Source organism: Zalophus californianus, chromosome 2, assembly GCF_009762305.2.
Source record: "Zalophus californianus isolate mZalCal1 chromosome 2, mZalCal1.pri.v2, whole genome shotgun sequence".
In the NCBI taxonomy this organism is placed as follows: Eukaryota; Metazoa; Chordata; class Mammalia; order Carnivora; family Otariidae; genus Zalophus; species Zalophus californianus.
This window is the reverse complement of record NC_045596.1, coordinates 97764952-97774713: the sequence shown is the minus strand read 5'-3', so window position 1 is coordinate 97774713 and position 9762 is coordinate 97764952.

The window sequence follows — 9762 nt, the reverse complement described above, 5'->3', positions numbered from 1 at the left end:
GGGGTGGCCATGGTCTTTATCCTGTGACACCTCTCTGCCCCCGCTCCCGCCCCGAGCACCCCCCCCCCCAGTCTTCACTGAGACGTGCCTGCACTGGGGTGAGCACTTGACCAGTCCCTAGGTTTACCCATGAGAACTCTGCCCAAACAAGGATTGGCTGGGAAAATTAGGTTGTTTCTCTTGTGAATTTCAACTGGAAATATGGATCAGATTGGGTAGTTGAAACAAGTTGAAAAAAAAAAAACATTCAGAGAAAGTGGTGGGACAGGAAAGCCATTAGAAAATAAGCTAAAAGGGATGAGTGTTATTGTTGATAGTTTGTGAAAGGAGAAAACATGAAGACCAAGCTGAATATCATGCAAGCCGAGAAACAGTGAACTCTTGCCTCCCAGGTAAGAAGAAAACTCCATGTGTTCCCTAGAACTCCGTCTGAGCCCCCGCTTCTGTTTTCAGTCTCTGTGACACTCTCTGCTCCAAGATTCCCATGAGATTCCTGCAGTCCTCCTGTGAACAGTTATCCTGACAATAAACCTCTCATTACTTGAAGTAATCCCGCATGGGCCCAACTCGCATCATTTTACCAATTTTAGAGGATTCTCTTTCTTTTTTCCTCCAATGACTATTCTGAGTTTTGAACTCTAATTCTCCCTTTCTTCTGTTCTTCACAACCTCCTTCTCACATGCTATCGATCTTCACAATTCTGTTCTGGGGAGAGTTCCCTTGTACTCTCAGCATGGGCATAAACTCTTTTTAGAATGTCTCTACGAGGACTGACAATTTATATTTAGGTATCAAAGCAAACCCTCAGTGACTGCTGTTAAACATTTAAACCAACCCCTACCTTCCGTCAGCCCTCCTTTACCTCACATTTTTGTTGTAAGACACACTACCCCAAACGGAGAGTATTCCCCCATACTTCACAGTCTCCTGGAGGAGGAAGACTGGTTCTCTCTCCCCCTCTATCTCTCTGTATAAACAGATAAGTTGATATAACTTCTACGCAACTATAGCTGTCATGTGGTTTATAAGCAAGCTCTTGGGAATTGCTGGAATGATTCACTGTACTAAATGATATGCAGAGCACATTAATAAAATGTGTGTGTCAGGGGATTTACATTTTCCTTTCTAAAAACTTTTATGGTGACGTTGTCCCTTAGCCAGTGGTTTTTAAAAATTCTTAAGCAGTGGAACCATTTTTCCAAATGTGAATCCAATATAAAACATGCAGAGTGGAGCTGTTCTGTTGGAAACAAGAATCGAAAGCCCAGAGACTCCCTGTATCAATGCCTTATCCTGCCAAATCCCTGTTGGCTGCTCCTTGAAGTACCTTATTAGAGCCCCACAGCTCTCGGCAGCACAGTTTGAAAATACGTGCCTGAATTTGAGACCCATAAACAAAGGCTATGTGTTATTAACTGGTGGAGGTGAATAGTTGGCCACTGTCCAGGGTCAAACTTCCCAATAGTCCTGGGGAGCCCTGAGTCAGACTCTCACACCCTCAAAGGAAGGTATTTCCCCCTTGTCAAGCCCCTACTTTCTCCCATCATTTTTTGTATCTGATAAGACCATTCTCACAGCTTAATGAGTGATTCTGGCTAGCCTTTCATTTGCTTCTTGAGGAAGTATAGTAACTTGTTCCAAAGCATATGTGTGCTTTCCCCCGCAGCATACAGGACAATACTTAGCTAATTTCCCCACATTCCTGTACCCTTAGAGCTATGATATGTGTCCCATGAGCAGTGGCACTGAGCCTTTGGTTTCTGGGATGTCAGATGCAATAAGTGAAGCACTAAGATGGCTCAGGATGGTTGGTGTCCCACCTCTGCAGACTGCCTGGATTTCAGTGAACCATCATCGAGTCTCTGATTTACATGAAAACAAAGCGCTAGGATCAGTACAGGTAGGAGATACCCTGAAAGAAATCTCATCTCTGAGGGATTGCCTCAGCATTTATAGCTTTGTGGGCCAGATCGAGAGCCATGTCCTCACAAGCCTGCAATACTCTGGGGTCTGACCTCTCTTGGTATGATGCTCTGCTTTTCTTTCCTGCTCACATATACTTTCCTCTTTCTTTTTTGTTATTTAAGCACGGTAGAAATATCTCTTTCACAATTTGAAAGAGTGACATGTGGAGTTCTGTGTCTGAGTTCCCAACCCAACTTTCACATCCTGATCCTCTCCTGCTCTATCTTTGTGGGAGGTGATAGTGTAGCAGCACCAGTCACTTGGAGCAGCTGGTGAGGAATCCTCTGACTATGAGTGGCAGTATGTGAGTTCTCCCTTCTTGGGACACTTGGGAGAACAGATAGGACTTCTTTGTGCGATTGCTGAAACGTCCAGGAGATATTAGGAGACATATCAGGGGATAAGGTTGTATCACTGATAAGTTAGTCTTGTCAGAAGAGGGACTTGGAGTGATGATGTGGACTGAGATAGTTTGCTGTGGAAGCAGGATGGAGTTATATAAGGATTGAATTTATACACACACACACACACACATACATATATATAATCTCACTGAACACAGAAATACTTAGCTCATGGTGATCACCTGCACAATGAATAGTGGTAATTTTGGTTATTATTATTATTATAGTCAACGTTTTTGTTTGTTTGTTTAACATCAGCCTGCATCTGGGTTGACTATAGATTGACAATATGTCATTAGATCTTTGTGAGGACTAGTGAGTCTTTTATTCCACAGACACATCACCAGGATAGTTTCCCTAGTACATATCATTATGCCTGTTATCATAATAAGTTTTCAAAAAATTTTTGTGGAATGACTGAGTTCCTAACTTTGGCATATTGTTTCCCAAGTGTATATTCTGGCATGTTGATGACTCCATGTACATCTAGCACCATGAATGGAAAAGGAAAACAAAACAGCTTACTCTACTTAGTATCACTTTAACTAAATTTTGGATTTGCTTATATCCCAAGTTGTGATGCCAACTTTCATTTTTTTAGACTCTGCACTTGTAGAGAGGACTTCATACTGCTATAGGAGGCATTTAGAGGGGAGTTACAGATGTTTCCAGTCTGTGTTTATTAAGCATTGACAGCCACTTAAGGATGGCTCTTGGCAAATGCAAAGTTGCTGGAACACAAAGGTTGCACCATATGCAAAGCATTGTGCCTCTATCTGCACTTTCTTTGCTTTCTAACGGTTTGGAGCCAATAGCTTAGAACACAGTGGCTGTTAAAACTAGGTTTACACTTCAATGGAAGGGGAAATTTTATCAGATGATAAAGTTTTATAGTTCCTGTTTATGGTGCGGTTGGCAAAGGAATAATTAAAGTCTACAGCATGTTCTTTTCTCTCAATCTTTTTTCTTTTGACCCAAGGCCACTTCAATGCCCAACTAAATCAGTCAGCTATGGGGGCAACAAGTTTTCTTTGTGTGTTACAGACATTCTTGCACTTTCTTGGGAAAGTTACAGAATATTTCCACAGAAGATCTACCTTTCCTTGATGCTAAGGTTTATCAGGGCCCCGCGGCCTGTGTTTGAATGGAAGCAGTGAGCCCTTACGGGTTGGAGAACAATCAGAAAAACCATATCCTGTTGAGTTTTATCTTGTGGTTAGAGTGTTGGAGGAGGAGACAGGTGTATAAGTAACTGTTTTGCAAACTGCACTAGGAAAGGGGACATACTCCTTTCTTTAGTCATTTCAAATGCATCCTGAGCAGACATCCCTAATATAATTGTAATGCTTAAATTTTTGGCACACTTTCAGTTTTATAACATCGTTTGCCAGCTTTATATTTTGCTTCAGGTGTTCAGTTCAAAAATAGCATAACTTATAAGTACATTCTGTTTTTAAAAATTACGAAGCCAAGTTCTATGAATACTGATAAAATTATGAGGAAGGATAGGAGTTGCCAAAGAACAGCTTAATATAGCAACATCCACAACACAAGCTTTGATCATGAAATGATCCCCACTTATGTATAAACTTAGTTAAGGATACTTAAATTGGGAACCTAGAAATATTAGATATCTTTCTTTAAAATGAATCAAGGATTTTTAACAAATTCTTTTTAAAGAAATCAAATGATATTATAATGGTTTGAAAATAGGGATTGAATGGCGTTAGGATTCTAATTTTCATTTTCATGCTGCCACTAACCTTATTAGCTAAACAAATTTTGGTTCTATTTATGTGATCCCAAAAGCTATGTGTGGAGTGAGATAATGTTTTGCATGTTTCTCTCTTCTCAGGGAGAGAGAGAGAGAGAGAGAGAGAGAGAGAGACATCACTGGCTAATCTACAATCACTTGTTGAGAATCAGTTATGTGTCTTGGACTGGGATACGAGGGGAAATAAAAGAAATGGGATAGGCAGTCCTATTGTCAGATAGAAATTCAAAGGGAAAAGATATTAAGTGATTTTGACCGGTGACTTTTAATAAATGCCACTTGGTGGTGGCTGCTAGTCGTTTCTCGGCTCCGTCAGTCTCCATCAGTGCCACCTGGCCCTCCCCAAACAAACATACCAGCCTCAAATAAAGCCAGGCTCAGACATAACTCTGAGACACATTACCCCTCACCCTCATGCCAGCCTTCCTGTGCCTCAAACCATAAGCTCCACCAGGAAGTTTGGAATTTTCGCTGATGTTGCATTTTTTTCATGACTGAAACTGTTGCCATTTTTGTGCTTTATGCTTCCTCACAAAAGTATCTTTGTGGGAGTTCTGTAGTCTCAGAGTGATAAACCTTTTCCCATACCTAGAGAAGTGGCCCCAAATAAGTGTTTTTGTTGACCCCAAAACTGGTTGTGTGAATGCTCTAAGTGCTTTGCCTAATTCTATGCTGGTAAATGACCTCTTAATGTAAGAGTAGGAAAGAGATGGCATTTGCAAACACAGAGACTCACTCTTCTCCCACCACCCTTCAGGACAAGAGAGTAACAACTGTAAATTGTCACATATTCCTGATCAAGATGCATTTCTTTAACAAGGGGTCTTGAAATGTAAAGGTGATGCACATTTATCGTTATTTGCGAAAGAGATGGCCGCATTCAGAAAAACAAAGACCTTCATCTGAAAGGCTAAATATTATTTCAGATGAGGAGAAAAATGTAAAAAATTTTTAAAGCCATAAAATGTTGCTTAAAAAGTATAAAAATTTTAATCTTAGAACCATACTTAAAGCCAAAAGGCAAATAGCAAACAAGCGGAAAATATTTGGAAATATATGAGGAAGACCTAATTACAAAAGATATAAAAAGCTCCTACATATTTACTAAGGGCAATTAAAATATGAGTAAATGACCATATTTTTGAAAACATGATCAGATTTTATAGGGAAAAGAATAAAAATGATTTTTAAGAAAAAAAAAGCTTTCAACTTTACAACTGATAGATATGCAAGCTAATATTAAATTAAAAAACACTTTTCCCATGTTAAATTGACAATATTTTTAGTATCAAAATTGGTAAAAACTGTTGGCAGGTTTATTCTCTCTTTTATTGATAGGAGTATGAACTGGTTAAAGGTCTTTAGTGAGATATTAGGCAATATCTACTAAAATTTAAAATGTGTACACTCTTTTATTCAGACATTCTACTTTGTAAATTGATTCCTACAGTTTATATGTACAATTTGCGTGCACAATTGTGTGTACAGTTCTAACTTCATTAACTGAAGAATTTTTGATACAGCCAAATATTGGAAATCACCTAAATGCCCACATAGATCACAGGTTAAGTAACTTATAGAACACTGTCAAGAGGAGTGAGAAGCAGCCATTGAAAAATAACAAAACAGCTCTGTACATACTGTATAGAATGATCTTTAAAATCTGTGGTAAAATGAAAAATAGACACAGAACAAGATGCATAATATGTATATAATTTGTGTACTCTTTAAAAAATAACACACACACACACATACATGTTAGTATAAGAATATAACTAAAGGGTACAGTAGATACTTCACATTTAATACATCTGGAGCATGGAAGGGAAAAAGAGAAGACAGGAAAATTTATTTTTTCTTTATATCTTTTTCATGCTCCCAGAACAAATGGGGTTGTATGAATTAGTATTTACCAACCTTTGAGTGCTTCATCGTTTATAACACCACCATTATGTAATTTAGAAATCATATTAACACAGAGAGATAGTGTCATGTCTATTTTACAGATGATGAATGAAGGGTTAACAAAATTTATATAAGTTGCACAAGGTTAAAAATTTTGTTAGAATTAAAATCAGGAAGTGACTCCTAAAGGCTTGGAATAGGCATAGCTGTCCTTCAGGGCTAGGTCCAATGTTAGTAAAATTCTGTTTTTTAGCTATTGCCACCCCTCTTAAAATTCCTTTACATAGCTTTCCTAACCAATGGCACATGTTTAACTATGGTGTTTCCAAAGGATGAGCCTACCACTTAATATCTGGAGGCTCTCTCTCTCTGTCTCTGTCTCTGTCTCTCTCTGTCTCTCTCTCTCTCACACACACACACACACACACACACTGCTGAATTTATTGCTTACTTAAGTAAGGGAGAGTTATGCTGGTTAGATATAATCCTCTCTGAGGATAATATCGAACTAATTGTATAAAGGACTTTTGGAAAATATCAGATCAAGGAGTTGGTGAAGTTTTAGAAATGGGTTGGTGTCAGCTATTAGAAACATGGTTACTTGGGTACAACTGTAGTTGATAGACTGGCTTTAGAAGCTTGCTCACTGAGGTAAGGCTGACTTTCAAAAGAGAAGGATTGTCACTGATTAATTGGCTTTCAGAAGTGTGTTCACTGAGGCAAATTATCATTAGTTGATTATATTGACTTTTTTTAAGATTTTATTTATTTGAGACAGAGAGAGAGAGAGAGAGCACATGAGAGGGGGGAGGGTCAGAGGGAGAAGCAGACTCCCTGCCGAGCAGGGAGCCCGATGCGGGACTCGATCCAGGGACTCCAGGATCATGACCTGAGCTGAAGGCAGTCGCCCAACCAACTGAGCCACGACTTAAAACCAATTCTGTTGTCATAACTACAACATAACTAGCCTTTTCTTAGGTGTATGGAAACTTCTAAAAATTTTATCCTCCATGATTATAGGTATTTCTAATTCTGGGTGGCCTACCTAGCTTATCTTCTCATTTCAAACAACTTATTTCCAGTGCTATACAAGTGTGTCTCCTGGGGCAGTTAATATGTAATATCCATAGTTTGTTGCTCAAGTTTACCCTTCTTTATTTTCTTCTCTCACATAAAAAAAATGTGTGAAAGAAGCAACAGTATTTTGGAGGTAATATTCTTTTTTTTTAAGATTTATTCATTTATTTGGGGGGGAGGGGCAGAGGGAGAGGGAGAGAAATCCTCAAGCAGACTCCCCCGCCAGGTAGGAAACCCCATGCAGGGCTTGATCCAAGGACCCTGAGACATGACCCGAGCTGAAATGAGTTGATGCTTAACCGACTGAGCCACCCAGGTGCCCCTGCAGGCAATATTCTAAAATTATGACATCAGCGTAGTCTTTGGCAGCCAGAATCCTTGCTGAACCTAGAGAGAATTCAGATTTCCTTGGCTCTACCTGAGGAATTTGTAATTATGGGCAATTAGAAGTTAATTACATGTCAGCCTGATTATTTTGGCTGAGAGGTGAAAGGAGAGTTTGGTGTACAGGATCCCTGAGGAAGGACAGAAAACAGCAATGAAGGAGTCATAAAGAGTCAAGTCCTCTCCCAAGCTCCTTACACGTCTTCCTGAGCACCTGTAGAAGAGGCAGAGGATGAGGCACTATTTTAATGAAAACCATTTTCATATATGATGAGAAGTAGCACAATAGTTTGCCTTAGATCATTCGGACAGCAAAAAATGGATAAACGAAGAAGCAGGGCAGTCTCATCAGTGTCTTTCTGATTCTTGGAGATTGGTGTTTTTGGGACTCTTGGGAGACAGCATCCTTGTTGACTTCTCACAGGGGGCACCATTCAGAATTGCAGCATTGGGGCACCTTCCACCAGGTGGGAGAGCAAAAGTTACTGCCAGCTGGAAACCTGGGCAAGAGAGGAAGGCAGGGGAGATATTACAAGGTACTGTGGCTTAGAGGAAAGTTAGCAAGCACATGTGGCCTTTCCCTGTGGAGGCCTCTGAAACCCTAGGGAGCACAGTTTCGAGAAGTCTGGAGACTGTGGGTAAACGGGGACAAGACAGATTATTTGTATGATTGTCCTTGTTTAATTGTACAATTGTTAAAATGACTCCCATCTGCATTAATAGGTTTTAGTACTAGGGACACTGAGTTTATATTTATGTAATTCTGATTAAAAACCAGTGTTGATCCTGTTCTTATTTTGACTTTTTGTTGCTTCAAGACTCATGAGAATGTATCTCTGTTTCTAGTCACAGTAAATTTATTCATTCATTCGTTTAGTCATTTATTCATTCAGGTTTTTAGACAACAAATATTTAATATGTGCTCACTATGAGGAAAAGACAGTTCCTATACTCATAGTGGTGTTTGCGACCCAGTTAGGAGTTAATCGCCTTGACAATTACAATATTTTTACGTGTACAGTGGGGTTATTTGCACAATAAAAAACTTGTACAGAGTAATAGGAGCTTAAATCAGCTGGGCGGGGTCAGACCTGATTTTGGCTCATTAGGGTTGTGGGATGGAGCCCCTTTGGGCTCTGCTCCTGTGGGGAGTCTGCTTGAGATTTCTCTCCCTCTCCTTCTGCCCCTCCCTCTGCTCACTCACACCCACTCTCTCTCTCTCTCAAAATAAATAAAATAAATCTTTTTAAAAAAAGAAGATTTGTTGGCATCCCAGGCAGAAGTGCCTGCAAATGCCTAAGAGAGTTGTCAGGGAACCACAGGTGATTTTAAATTACTTGAGCACGTCGGGTAGAAGGAGGAGTGAAAGATGCAGTTAGATGGATGTTAGGGACATGTGATGAAATGATCCTTTATGCCAGAGTACAAAGTTTATTATGGGAAATAATTGAAAAAGGAGTAACAGGATTAGATTTGTATTAATGTAAATCACATCGATGACTTTTTTTAATATTATATGTATAAGTAATTGCACATGGGTATACATCTACATTCTTTATTGTAGTTGTCCATTTCTCTACTTTTTCATGCATTCTCGCTACTTTTCTTATCTTTCTTTTTTCTTAATAGCCAGTTCAATTTCACATGAAACTGTCTCAAAACTCTTCAGAAGTAGGAGAAGAAAATCCTTGAGATGGGTCCTAGGAGGACATGTTAAGATGCCCTGAAGTGACAGCCAGTGTCATCTTCCAATCAAGAAGAAGCAGTGCTGTTTAAACTAGACTCACTAAAAATACATCTGGAATCAGCTGCTTGAGAAACATTTGGAAAAGCTATTCTCCACAGAGGAAGGTCCTTCTCTATTGTTCCAACAGAGCATTTGGTTTCTAGGAGATCATCAAAGTCCAGCTGCACAGTTTTGCCTCTGGGCACAGCCTCTCCTCCCCTCATTAGTAATGTAATTCTCTTGGGAATCCCTGCATGAAGGAAGACATCTGTTTTCATTTTTTTCTTCCTAGAGAGAGGAACCGGATCTCTAAACATCACTTAATAGATTAGTATCAGGAGTGTTAGTATAAGCCCAAAGATCAGGGAGAATCAGGGACTCAGAAGACGGGATGCAAAGTGTTTTCCCCACACCTTAGGATGTCTTACTGCTACTGCTTCTCAGTATGAAGGGAATACATTTCTCTTTTTTTTTTTCATTTGCTTTAGCCCCCCTTCCTCTTTCCCTCTCTTTGTTTCTTCTTTCC